Consider the following 15396-nt stretch of genomic DNA (forward strand, 5'->3'; position numbering starts at 1 on the left):
AAAACTCATTTTTTATGAACAGTCGTTAATGCACACACCTAACTACAAATTGATGGAAATGACAAATAATACATATTCATCGTAGTACAACCAACACTATACCGTATATCTTTTATTGATATAGTATCGATATATTTTGTGTTTAACACAGTCTACCATATATACTACGCGACACGTGGTCACAATATTAATCGTTACCTCATAGCTAACCTTCTAATCAATATACGACGCGCTCGAGACCTGTATCCCAATTTTCAGATGATTACCTCGCTCATACGTATTTGCATTCGTATTCAACAAGTACCGTTGTTATAATTCACATTATAAATTCATTAAATTTGCTTCAAATTATATGCGCTCCATTACTTCATTTAGCCATGACTTTGGTTTTGGTGTGTGTGACTATCTTTTATTTTTCCTGTTCTTTTTTAGGAAGAGCCGATATTTGCATAGGGCAAAAAGGTGGCCGGAACAAAAATCTCGACCATTAATTTCTTCAATAGTTGCCAAATATAACACCATTTTGCCACTCACTCAGCACCCTCAATCACATACAAAATTCTCAAAGCCAGAACTTGATTCACAACCATGGACAGTCGCCTGGATGATGAAAGTAAAAGTTGGGGTCACAAAAAGCATAAACAAATTTTGTTGGAGTAATAGGGCCATTAAGCAAAATAAAGAGTCACGGTACGTGTGTTATTAACTATAGTAGCTTAGTGTAACGGCGACTACTATCATGAAGCTTCGAGCCTCGGGACAAGATACAACGAGTGAGAGATTATCCAATTTGTATAATATTTAACTATGCAGGAAAAGGCCGATCGATCCAGCTGTACAAATTGCAAACCCGTAACATCTTCTTAAACGGATGTAACGACCCTTGTGATCCAACAATTGTATAGCAAATGCCCGGATGTTCGCATCATCTACACTGCCGATGAAGTTGCAGCATATGTATAGGACGGGAACATTATGGAGTCCGGACTGCATATCCATTAATTAACAGAGATGCGCAAGTGTTCAATTTTCGCTTTCCGTTTTCCCTTGTTCCTTTTGTTTCTTCTCGAGACGTCTGTTGAAATCTAATTTATCAACATCAAAGCCCAATAGTTAGTGATCTATTACCTACTAACTTTTGAAGTCTTTTGAGTCTAAAAGTCTTTGGTTAATTTGCCGAAGAAAGTTGCGCATATGTAGCTGAAAAGATTGATCTTTTTAGCGACCATTTAAAATATCTGTCCTTATACTGTAACAGTCAAATCATTGTGCAAGTTACCTTCGTCGTCGCCTCACGAATGAACAACAAACAGTGACCGAAATAAAAGAAAGAAGAAGAAAAAGACGTGCATGAATATGCATGATTTGCATCAGGGATCGATTGATTGCCAGTTTTAGAAGCACGCCGTTTAGATTAACACGAAGTGGTTTGAGCGAGATGCTCTGACATTGCATTAGTGCATAATACAAGGTTTGGACTTTTTTGTTTGTTGCGCAGACTATTTTAATGATTGGATGCTGATGTTTTCATTCGCATGAGTTCCTGAAGTTTTGATGGGTCGCGACTCATACAAACAAGGACGCGAATGTATTTGATTTTATATTTGCTGCCACCAGTTTGTTGTTATTTTCATAGCAACTGAATTAAATGCCGATATCTTCATAAGAACATTTCAAAGTACGTCGTCAGTCGGTACGTACAATCTGTCACTCATATACGTTTCGTAAAGCCAGAAGGGGATTGGTATAAAACAAAAAATGTCCCGTCAGTTATCATGAATCGTGAATTTCTTATTCAGATAAGTCATTTGTTTCGTGGATTTGATGTTCTCATGTTTTCAGTATGAGCATATAACACAGTTTACGCAACTGGAACATAAAGGACGCGTTTTGGCATCTGAAATACCACATGCGAATTAAAATTGGATCATTAACGCGAGACTCATTTCCTCTTTGACTTTCTGTCGGTAGGTTTTTGTACCTCATTTTCGTGGCACAAATCAAACAAACTTTACGCAATCTCCTGGCGTGTTTCCATGTCTCGTGACGTTTTTTTTTTATAATTGCGTACATCTTATACATGATACAACAAAGACGGGAAAAACTGGTTTTCTCTCCTGCCATGCTTATGTTCGTACAGTCTGAATATTTCAGCTTCGTTTGCGTGTGTTATTTTTTTTCTTCAAATTTGACAAATAATGGAACGAGACATGTTTCTGTCATAAACCATGCTACATCAGATTTACGATGGGATTCGTTGCTTTCATGAATAAGAATGAAAAATAAAGATAAATATAAACAAAAAAACATGTGGATTTGGAAAGATTTCTGACTCTTCACGAAAAATATAAGGCAAGAACAATGATGAGCTACAATGGTTCTAGTTCTAGTTCGCTGTGGATGGAAAGTTGTAATCTAGATCCGATGCTTTCAACGACATTCTTACGGATTACCACCGCCATTTACGGAGTTTTGTTTATTCTCGGAACCATCGGAAACATATTAGTGATAGCAGTGATTTACAAGCATAAGGAAATGAGGAGTTCCACAAACTACTTCCTGATTAATCTTAGTTTAGCAGATTTACTTGTTCTGCTCATCTGTATGCCGGTCGGACTCAGTGAAATGTACCTCAGAGGTTACTTCCCCTATGGAAAAATAATGTGTAAGTCATTTCAAATCAAATTAATTTCATTTATTTATTTATTTATTTCATTTTGTCTTTTCGTTATACAAACTTAGGTATAGCCTAAGCCTTTTTATATCGCTTCTAATTGTATACATTTTCTTGATATCAAAATGGCTAAAACCATATGTTTCGTGAAACTATATCGAGGCAGCTGTTTTCCGTTGAATTGGGTTCATATCGTAAACTAACTTAAGAATGTTACCTCCTATTAACATGTTTCCATCTTTAGTTATATAATCATAACAAACAGTAGCTATTTTTTAACGACGCTTATGCGACCGCAAATGTAGGAGAAACTCCTCATGGGCTTATAGTCTACAACTTACACGTCGGGTGGCTTCCCAATTCAACATTTTTTAACTCAATTTGGAGTTAACTCTACTGTATGTAATAAAAAATAAAAAATAATAATTAATAATACGGTAATTTCACGCTCATTGCCTGCAGTTTTCAGTACTCAATGTATTGGTTTAGATGTATAATTGGCCGAATTTTAAATTTGGACAGCAAAAGCCGCAAAAATGTTAATCGAAACACCAAAACTATATTTATAGGCTTAGGCGAAGAGCAAAGATTTACTTGACCAGTCAATGTTTTATGTTGTAGAATAACAGGGACATAATTGTCAGTTCGACAGCGATATAGAAGTTTCTGATGCAATTATGTTAACACCAGTATAGACTGTGACTAACAAAGCCTATATAGCACGTCGAGAACACATACGTCCATATATCAGATATAGTTAATTGTAAATGTTTATTCATGTGCAGGGAGAAACCGAACGGCTTATTGCCGACACGTCACGTCTTTTTCAGGTATACCACATTTCAGAATATTATTTTACAATTTCGAAGACTCTTTTAGATGGGAAAATTATGGATTTCTCCTGCATGAAAAATCCACCTTACTTTGGCGGGCCAGGAATCGAACCCATGACCTATAGTATAAAGGCATAGCAGTTACAGCACATCATCTATTAGCGATGTTGCATCTCTGTCCCATAAAGAGGGAGGGGTAGCGGTATGGGTAGGGGTATGGGTATGGGTAGGGGTAGTGCAGGGGTAGGGCAGGGGTGAATTTTTGGTGAAGTGCTTTACAATGTGACCATTTCCGTGTGCTTTTCTTTGATCTAGATCTTTCTTCTTGTTTTATAATGAAATTATCAAACATCGGGGTTATGCGCATATTCATACTACATAACATAACGGTAGCAGGGTCATATATACTATAATAGTGCGACGATATACAGTTGTCACTATTAATATACACACAGTGGGAGTAATGGCCTGTTTTAATCCGAAGGGAGGGGGCAAGTAAGGAACTGAGAAGGGCGATAAGAAAGCGACTTATTAGAGGGAGGGGTGGGGGAATGGAGAGGGCTGTAAGCGATGGGGGAACAAAAGGTGGGGGAGGAGGAGGGGGGTTGTTATGGCAAGTGAGATGTGGGTCAGCTCTAAGTGTCTTGTGCGAAAACCATTAGGCGTACTCACATTAGGCCTATGCTTCACTTGATTTTTATAAGGTGACTCGCATTGTCCATTTTGCTTCAATGCATTGCCAGTGTTTCTTGTTCAAAACTTCAAAAAGAAATTATCCTTTCAGTAACTTATATACCATATGTACAGATACGTTAGGTAAAGACATACCTTGTAAATCTCATCATGTATACCCGGGCGGCACCAGTTTTTTCTTTTTCTTTTTGCTTATAAAATGATTGAAACGAAGATTTGAACACAATTAATGGGAGGTGAGAGGATTGCCAGGCTTTTTACCCCCTGGGGGGGGGGGGGAGCAAGGGTGCACAATTTTGGGATTTATAAAGGCCTTAGATGTAATATGAGGCAATACCTACAGGTTTTATACCAGTACTATTTGTGTATTTGAAAATTTAGTTATGCTTTCTGCATAAAAGTGTTGCCAGATTTATTAAGCGTCATAAAAAGTAACAAATGGATTAAAATATGAATCGTCACAATGGGTCGATCTTTTTTATACCCTGTGTAATGACATTATGAATAAGCTAACAAGTATCGCAGAGTTAAGAGCATTTGCTGGGGCATAAACAACCAAATTATCGACCGAGTTGGATGAAAAGCTAACTCAAGGTCTGGGGAATAGTTGGGGGAGTGCCCCCTTGCTCTCCCCCCCCCCATGTCATCCCGCCTATGGAGACAATTTTGCATAAAACAACTGAGGTGAAACATTATTGTCTCCAGATTAATATAAAAAAATGGCTAGACAGGCATAGAAATAATTATTCTCCTCGGAAATCTCACTCTTAGAGCATATATATGTCCTCAAAGTGACACTTAAGTAACCCCCCCCCCCCCCCTACTCGATGTCTAACAATTAGGGAGATGAAAAGCTTCCATTATAAAGATATTGGCAGTTTTATCAAGATTTAACTCAGATTTACTGCAGAAAACATTCAGACACTGCAGACTGAATTGTTTTGGTTGTATATATATATATATATATATATATATATATATATGTATGTACGTGTGTGTGTGTATGTGTGTATATATGTGTTCTCCCGTTTGTTCCTTTGGTCAGTAAATTAAGTTTTACTTACATAAGCTTTACGTAATCAGAGAAATTTGAATAAGTTTACACGATTTCATTCGTGAAACCAGTGTTTGTGTAGTTTTGTATACGATTAGTATAGGAATGTTGAGGGGGGAAACATTCGCAAGTTCAAGGTAGTTTCATACGAGTCCATCAGCGGTTCCAGAACTAGTAGGGTGACAAGAAGGAGTGAGCTTTCGGGACGACCTATTTTGAACCTATACTGAAGATACCACTGACAAAGAGGCAAATGTTGCCCAGTTTACGGCCATCTTGTCCCACTACAGTCTAACAAATGATTCAGAAACGACCCGTCTCCTTATCTGGAGAGACAATTAAAATCGTTAATTGCTTACGTCTGCTTAGATAATCTCGTTGACTGCATGTAAATCACCAGTGGGTTGTGTTGGTAAAAAAGAACACCCCCTGCCCCACCCGAAAATCCCTCAACCCACATAGCTTCTACAATTTGCTTACATATATATATTATAGCTAAAACCTGAGATTTTCCATTCGATGGAATCATTCTATTGGAAACCCAAAGAAGTTAGGTGTGATTAATTGCAACAATATTCTATAACAACCCTCGGTATATATCGTTAATAATTGGAAATATCGGTATATCGGATACCGCCGATACATATTGCACGAATTCCACTCGACAAGCTGCTTAATAGCAAAACACTAAAAGTTGGTGATTTCTTATATAAACCTATACGTAATAATGTTGGAAAGCAAGCGGTTCATACTTCCGGTCATTACTTCAAGTCAGTTTTTATATTGAATTTTTTGTTTCCATGTTCCATAGAGAGGTACGTAGATGTACCTATAGAATCGTTGCTAAATTACAAACCAACCCCCCCCCCTCCCACCTCCCTCTTTATTTGTGTATAGTTTAACAAGGCTCACATACTATGCCCGAGGAGGATTCGGTGAACGCAGCGACTGTCAGCTAGCATTGAACTTAACCATATAGGATATTGCGAGTTATATATACTTCAGGCTAAGTACACACAAGATTTAACACAATACATATATATATGTCTTCGGGGAGCTTGATTACATTACGTCCCAACCATTTGATTTACTTCCGAGTATCTACGATCCGTTTTGACGTGACAAATCGCTACCAAACCACATCGACTTAAATCAAAACATACATACCTGGGAAAACAACAAATTATACACCATACCATGTCAGAGTGGATTGCGCGCTGCTTATATATTCTATGGCGTTATCGATGTAATTCATATCCACGAGTAATATATATGTTATATATACATGCATATATATGTATATATATGTATATATATATATATGTATATATATATATATATACTACTCGTGGATATATATATATATATATATATATGTATATATATAGCTGCTATGTGTCGAGTATAGGCATTTATAGGAAATTGATTACTTTGGGAAGAACTCAAATGGAGCAGCCTCTCTATGACAACACTTATGTTTAGTAAAAGGACATGTACTTCAACGAGGGGTGGCTAATAGTATTGACACTTTTGGGGCTGGATATAAGCATTTGGTGTGAGGAAGGGGGAGGGGCCGACGGGTATCTATTATTACTGTATATAGCATGGGTCAATGGGGACCTTCCTACGTCATTGTCTGCATATTCATTTTCAAGATAACGTATACCGTACTTATAGCACCATAGTGAAAAGTATGCAATTCTGTGGCCAGTTGTCTCAATTCTGTGGCCTGTCTCAATTAGGCAACATTGACTGACGCATTAACTGACAGGACAATGTTTGCTTCGAACATATTTGAAAATGTTTCGAAAGCGGATACTCTCCGAATGAAAGCACGTAACCATGCTACGTCAAACTAGAATTTTTGAGGAAGGAACGGTTCGCGAGCTTCACTTGTGCCTTTCCTTTTGTAGTGGGCACCGACTAGCACAACAACAGTCGAGATAGAAATAGCTGCTAATATACTCATAGGTCCTAATCATCATTAGCAGAAAAAAAAACTGTTAAATGAATAATCTACATAATTAAAACGAAACTAAGTTTACCATGCTTGCATTGATAAATGTGCTGTCTGCAACTTTTTAAGGTAATATATAATTATGTACCATTCCTTAAGCTTCAACCGTTGCATTTTGTGCTTCGGGTAGAGAATCCTTTTAATGAGGAATAAAATTATAGCATCATTATTCATAAGTTAGATTCGCATCCAAATCGTTTAAAAGTAATGGATAAATTGAGAATACCAGTCGTAAAACGACTATACAAACGTTATTTATAAAACATTCAACTTGACAAACATTGTCACAGACGAAACATTTCAGAAACTGGTAATTTACCGAACACATTTAATATATTAACTGTAATAAGATATTGTATGTAAACATGATATATTGGTATCATTTTCAGGTCTTATTTTCCAATTTCTGAGATAAGATGCAGTCGATTTTACTCCTTCGTCAAAACAAATGTATAAACTATATACTTAACGATCCATCTAGGAGCGTCTCGCGTAATGGTACTCAATGCTAAAATTTATACCTAGATATGACAACTGGTAATCTGTAAACACCAAAGACGGGATTCGATAGAATAAATCAACATCGTCCAAAATACATTCCAACTGCAGGGGATAATTATGATGCACGCTGTCGCCATATAGCTATATCACAAAAATTAGTGAAATGTGAAATGTAGTATATATATATATATATATATATATATATATATATATATATATATATATATATATATATATATAAATATATATAGATATATATATATATATATATATATATATATATATATATATATATATATATATATATATATATATAAATATATATAGATATATATATATATATATATATATAAAGAATTAACTTAATACTAATCAAAGCGCTACGTACAAGAACTCGTACGAGAACAAAAACTGAACTATTATCGCAATAGGATCAGAAAGAGTGATTTCAGGATACTGATTTTGTAGATCACGTGGCTATATGCGCGTGGAGTGAGGAGTTGTTCTTGCGCTAATTCATCAATCTGTCAGATGGGTACAGGCTCGTACTTACACAAAGTGCTTCTTTTGGGGGTAAGGTACTCAATACTTGCTAAGTATAGCTACATTGTTTATATGAAAACAGGTAAAACAGAAAAACCTAAAGTAGGGAAAGTTATGACTCCTGACACGCACGTAACGATCGGAAGCTACACGGCGGTACGTGCCAGTCCTAAATCAGCCTGCACGGGCGAACACCCCCCCCCCTCTCCCCACCCTCGCCTTGAATCTCATTTGTTTTGTCTGGCGTATTGTACTGCAGTTTTCTTGATCTGTTTTTTTTTTCGTTTTGCTTGGGTATGTTAAAAGCTTTTATTGTTCAATTTGTTGAAGTTTCGGTAAATTTAATAACAAGCGAATTGAAAATCCAATCCTGTTTGGGGGTTTGCTATCGAATACTGGATTTTAAGAGGCTACATCTCTCATAAAAGACAACATCTGCTTTGAAATAGTTGACGCCATGAAAAAAAATAGTGTTCATTGTTGTTCTTAAAGGTTCTTCGTTACTCCTTAACATTCATGTAACTTACATTGACATTTTAGGTACCCTATACTTTTACCCTTCCTATACCCCTATACCTTTATCCTATACCTCCATTGTTCCTTTACCCTTAATTTACTCTTTCTATACCCATTCGTTGCTCCTTAACATTCATGTATAACTAACAGTGACATTTTAGGTACCCAATACCTTTACCATTCATATGCCGTTATACCTTTATCCTATACCTCCATTGTTCCTTTACCCTTAATTTACTCTTTCTATACCCATTCGTTGCTCCTTAACATTCATGTATAACTAACAGTGACATGTTAGGTACCATATACTTTTACCCTTCCTATAACCCCTATACCTTTATCCTATACCTCCATTGTTCCTTTACCCTTAATTTACTCTTTCTATACCGGGCCATTCGTTACTCCTTAACATTCAATGTTACTAACATTGACATTTTAGGTACCCTATACTTTTACCCTTCCTATACCATTCCTTATACCTGACCATTACCATTCATCTTCTTGACCCTTATAATTTACCCTTTCTATAGCCTTTCGTGATTCATGATCTCAAGAGTCTTAACTTTCATGTCATTTGCAGGTCTTTATCCCTTAAATGTGCGCGGCATTTACCTTTCATGTAAGGCAATACCCTACGCTTTTATCTTTAACATATACCCTGCCTTCACCATGTTTTTTTTTTAAGACCCAGTGCATCTGTCAACTAAGATGTATATGTGTAGATGGAGTCATTTTAGATCGTGTACAATATTCTATGCAATCTTGAATCGAAATTAAACCGTGGATGATGAATGTCCCATTAGGAATTTTGCAAATGATGAATCGAATCCACTAAAGATGCGTTTGAAATATCGATGGAATAATATTACCTGACTATGTTTATTTGAGACCGATTGCGGTTGCATATAGATGGAGGATCTTGAATTTCTCAATTATGAGAGAATGTTTATGGATGTTTCAAATTATTAGCTTTATGAAATCTAATCGCTTTCATGTAGAGATAGACACTGAGATTGTGTTATTGACCGTCTTCTACTGATGTATTTTCGGAGGAGTACGGCAATGAAAGCGTGGATTTTCAGTGGTGGGGTGTGACGGGGTGTGGGGAGGGTAGCGGAGAGGAGGGGGGAAATTCTACCTTCCCTCGACTGATTTAGGTATAGAAGCATGGACCTTTACGGGAAGGACTAGAGGCGGATTAAGGATTTAACAAAGTAGGGGTGAGGCCCTGGGGTTCGGTGAAGCCGATTTCCGTTGTAGGGGCTGTATAGGGGTCCTCTTCCAGAATATAATAAAGAATTTAAATGTCTAATGGTGCATTTGTGATGTATGTCTAGACTGTGAATTAGGATATGATAATGAGTATTAAAATGCACGAATGTGCTAAAAAGGAAATTACTCTTGAAGTTGTAAAAAGCTTTAGTTTTACCGTTTGCTTTTTCATGTGCTTTTTCGGTAGTAAGTTTTTTGTCTCTCGGTGCTTCCCTTCCGGACTCTTACTAATGCATCCCCCACGGCAATGGATGTAGACAACATTAGCTTACCGCCCTTTTACTGAAATATTTGTTGAATGACTTTCTTTAAGATGGATTACAGAACTTCAGTATGAGTGATCTTCTTTAATAGCTTTTTTCTCTTCTCTCCTTTTCTCTTCTCTTTTCTTTCTTTCTCCCCCCCCCCCCCCCGCCCCCCCCCAACACCCTCTGAGAATTACGCTGAAAACAAATGTTAAGAGTCACGAACTGAAGAAGTAAACATTTGGCAGAAACTGCCAAATTGCGTCTGAAATCAAAAGTGCTCCGAAATAACTGAGTCAATACGTTCCTTTTAAGAGAACATTTCTCTGTTTTAGGATCGTGTGTCTGAAGTTATTGAGAGAAAAAATTGCTAATGACAGAATGACTAAAAACAAAGAAGCATGCATACCGGTGAAATTTGCATTTAAATCCTTCGCACTGTTTTCGAGACAACAACATTATTGAAGTTGGCACGTTTTGTACCCAAAGTGAACTTGACGCCAACAGGTGTGATGTCATAACACCATCACACTGACCCATTTCTTTTTGTTTTGTTTATTTCTGTAAAATTTACATCCAATTTCCTACTTCAAAATTTAAACACACCTCTGCGCAGTCATTGACACTTTGTTAACTTCGCATTCCTTGCGGGCAAAAGTTGGAACTCCAGAAAAACTAAAAACAAATTAAAAAACTTGCTGTCAGCGCGCAACTAGTAAAACTATGACATCACGCCTTTGTGCTTCAAGTTCAATTCTGATACAATCTGAGAAAATTTCACTAACCAATATCTCGATAACGCTCTTTAGGGATTCACCAAGATGCTTAGAAGGTGTTCCTCTTTCATCAGCCAAAAATAACTTTTCCTCTGGTCTATCCTTTTAATGATACTATCAGCGTCTTCCCTGGCGATATCTTATTTACTCATTTCTCTGCATTTTCGTGTTGGGAGATTCCACTCGAAAATGGTTTCAATCCATCTCAACATCTCCTGCATGTCTCTAAGCCACCACACAATTATTCCGTGCTGTCCTTCAAACTCCCAATAGCCCCCCCCCCCCCCCCCCGTCTCTCTCTCTCTTTGTGTGATAACACAGAAACTATATCATAAACGAAATATTTACCTTTTTTTTCACTTTTCAATTAATTCGAAGGAGAAATAAAGAAGAGACACGCACACTGATGTTGCCATTCTTTCGGGTTTCATCAGCCGGTATAAATAATCTCCTTATTATTTAAGAAATGCGATGAATACTATACAGGTATTAGATTGAACAATAATCCCTAAGGACATACAGGAAATGACGATGTGAAATAACTTGATAATTCACTTCAAAATTATAATCACCACTGAATAAACAAAGGAGAAGAAGAAGAAGATGATGAAATAAAACTTGTGAAATTGTTCTAAAATATTATAATACTGCGAGCATGAAATATGATATCCTTACGATAAGTTAAGAAACAGAATGCCAGAGAAGCCTATATATTACGTTTTTATCGATTTGGCTGCAACATTCTAAATATGGTTTGGAATATTTTTTTTAGATACAATATGAATCATATACATTTCTATGAGCGAACTGTAGACAATTAAATTGGACGAACAAATGAAAATATCATAAATAGTGTACCGAAAAAGGAAGGCTTGCGTCGACAGAGTGCGTTGTAACAAGGGCATATTAAACTTAAAAAGAACTAAAGATCATTCTTTCAGTTATATAGGGTACTTTTCGTATAAAGAAAAGTGACCCAAGATAAGAGTCTGGGCACGAAACCCAAACAACTTGATTCAATATCAACCCAGTCGCCTTATACATCGAGACTGGGACCCTGTCATACCCTATGACTGGGACCCTATGATACCCTATGACTAGATCCCTAATGACGAGGTTACGTCAAGTGGCGTATCAGGAGTTCCTTGGGAAGAGAATAGATTCTACCACATGAACAGGTTAAAGGTCGATGAGCAATCTACCGTGTACTGTTTGCACTTGATCACATGCGTACAACTACTCGTCGCTTGCTTGATAAAAAAGAATCTAGCTTGTGATTAGTTGCTGTCCGGCAGTTCAGTTGTGCGTTTTTAAGAAAAGTCACCCAAGGAAGAACCTGGGCACGAAAACCAAACAACGCATCGAATGATCCGCTCTCAACCCCAGTCCCCTTGCATCGAGACTGTGACTGTGTGATCATCGTCAGGTGTGTATCACGATTCCCCTGAACGGTTCAGTTACATATAGCAGTCAGTTCGTCTACGAAACGATAGTCTGTGGTTAGAACTTCAGTGAACAACGAATGAATCTACAATGGGAAATGAACTCGTGTTTTCTTTAACAGCGCACTTCCCTTTAACCACGCGTCGGTTATTCTTAACGATAAATCTATTACACATTCATTTAATTAGGTCTGTGTGGCTGATCTTCAGGGGCATACTTAATTAATGGATTTGTTGACCTGATGCAGTTTAATCAGCGAACATTGAAAATGCAACTTTTTTAAGACGTTTACTAAGTGTAGGGTACATAGTTTCTTTCTTTCGCTGTTGGAGACGATATGTGTGATATTTATCACGGTACCACGTTACGTAGTCCATGCAGTGCTGTAGTATAGTGTTGACTGCATATATGTAATATTGAATGACATTTGTCAATAGTCAATACGTTGCTGTTGAGTAAAATATCAGATGTTTCCGGTTATCTTACCACTGTTTTAGAGTTTTTTTTTATTTTACACAGTTCCACATCTGTAAGTTTTATGTGTTTAAGGAGGACAAAGGTCAAGTGAGGTCAACGATGGTCATACTATGGAAACTCTGTAAACACGGACCGGTGAATCCTTTGTGAATGTAGATGCCCCTTAATGAGATAGCTGGTGGTTGCCTATGTGTTTGGTGGAGGGGAAAGGTCATTTGAGGTCAATAAATGGGCATAGTATCAAAATCTAGTAGACAGAAAAAAAGTCAATAAATTCAAATTTGGGTGCATCTCAAGTTTAATCAGCAGATACCGGTTAATGAGTTCTCTGTCACTATATTATTGTCAGTAAAGTCAAAAGGTCATTTGAGGTCGTAAGTGGTGAAAGTTTGAAACAAAGTTCGGCATTGATGAATTTTATAGTGTCTTATCCGTTGCTAGTGTCGAAATCCAAACTACCAAGTCCCCTTGCATGGAAGTATTGATTTGTTAGCCCAATTAGATGAGAAATAAATATGTCCATAGCTCAACAGTGCATCTATGTAACTGTCTCACACATGGCGAAGTTACGTGCTGGATGCTAACAAACTTTCGCATAATAGGTGTTTAGGCATATTCACCGTACAATCCTTACCAGTGAGGCTTAGTCGGTGTCTACAACTTATAGTGAGACTTATAAAATACCTCTTCAACGATCGAGGGAACTGAAAAATCTCTAGTTCTGATTTAAATCTTGGACGAATTTAACCCAGATCTGGATGCTCTATCAATCACGTAATAATCACGTAATAATCACGTAAGTTCATATTGTTTTAGAGAGAAGGATATTCCCAAATCACCTACATTTTCTAGCGTATCGCCCGATAATTCACACCTTCGCTTCGGAATAACCTTAGGAAATGTGTTTTTTTTCTTAGTAAAGCATATATACATAGGAAGTGTGATATTTTGTTCATTGAAATGCACTTTTCTGTAGGATATATCCCTTACAAGCAAGCCTAACTATGATTATAAAGTGTGGTATTATATAATTTTGGAAATATCTACGAACAGTGGCGGCGCCAAGGGGGGGGGGGCTTGGGGCTTTAGCCCCCCCACTGAAGTATTCAGCCCCCCATTAGCCCCCCAACTGAAATAGGCAACAAAAAAAAAACCTCATTGAAATAATATAGCCTACCCAAATTTTGTCAGCCATAACGCAGTGCTACAATGGTCAATGGAAATTTTGATGAATTTTTCACATGATAATAGTCAGTGACTCAGTTGTGGTGCAGGAAGCCTTGTTTTGGTGACTGATAAAAACAATTCAGAATCCAGCTTTATCCGCCAGGTGTTGATGAGTTGTTTCTCAATTATTTTAGTGATACTAAAACTGTGAATTGGTATCTTCCATTCTAATTTGACTTAAGTTACTCACAAAAAAATGCATATTTTTGGAGAAATTTTCAGGTGACAAAAGCCTCACTAAATGCCACCATTTTGCATGTAGGCCTTTCCAGGATTGGGAAAAATTTCAAAAGGGGAGGGAGGCACCCCCTCCCCTTATACCCCTCCCCCAGGACGGCGATCACTCAATCTTGTAAGCCACCCAAAAAATTGGCTCAGCCCCCCCCCCCCTTAGCCTCCCCAACTAAAAATTCCTGGCGGCGCCACTGTCCATGAAGCACACAACTGTCCAGCAAACAATATTTCTTCTCAAAGAATGCCGTTTTTATGGCTCTTAAAATAGCATCATCCTTGCCTCTGCCCATCATAATATATCGTACACTGAAGACATGACTCTGTAACTCTTATTCTTAATCTCTAACTTTCCGAGCAAATATCATGACGTTTATTTACGCATAATAACCTCCGGGTCTAAGTAACATATCGATTTGGTGGCAAATATCTTATTGCTCGTGAATTGAGAGTTACGTAACAGTTAAAGCTTTTACATATAATTTTATGTCCCAAATTGTTTTTCTTTCCTTTTTTCTTCTTCATTGGCAACTATGTTTTCAATTGTCTGCATAATTCCATTGTTCCTGATGCGACTCAAGAAACCGATTACATTTTTTTGTTTCTCGGTACAGTCTTATCTTTCCTTAAGTTTCATGTTGAATATACTGTCACAAGATTGTGACAATTTCAGCCGACCGTCCAAATGAAGGGTTTTATTTATCGCTGTGCCAGTGATGTGCTGTAGTTGGACTAGGGAGCTGCCATTTTTTACACTCCCAAATCAGACGTGCTTTTTCTTATACGTCACGGTCAAAACGGGACTGCTGAACTCAACGTATATGACGAAAAGAAGGCAAAACCTTAGCGACAAACATATATATAGTATAGACAATTAGTAGGTCTAGTATATAG

The sequence above is a fragment of the Apostichopus japonicus genome, chromosome 5 (genome assembly GCF_037975245.1).
Source record: "Apostichopus japonicus isolate 1M-3 chromosome 5, ASM3797524v1, whole genome shotgun sequence".
Taxonomy (NCBI): Eukaryota; Metazoa; Echinodermata; class Holothuroidea; order Aspidochirotida; family Stichopodidae; genus Apostichopus; species Apostichopus japonicus.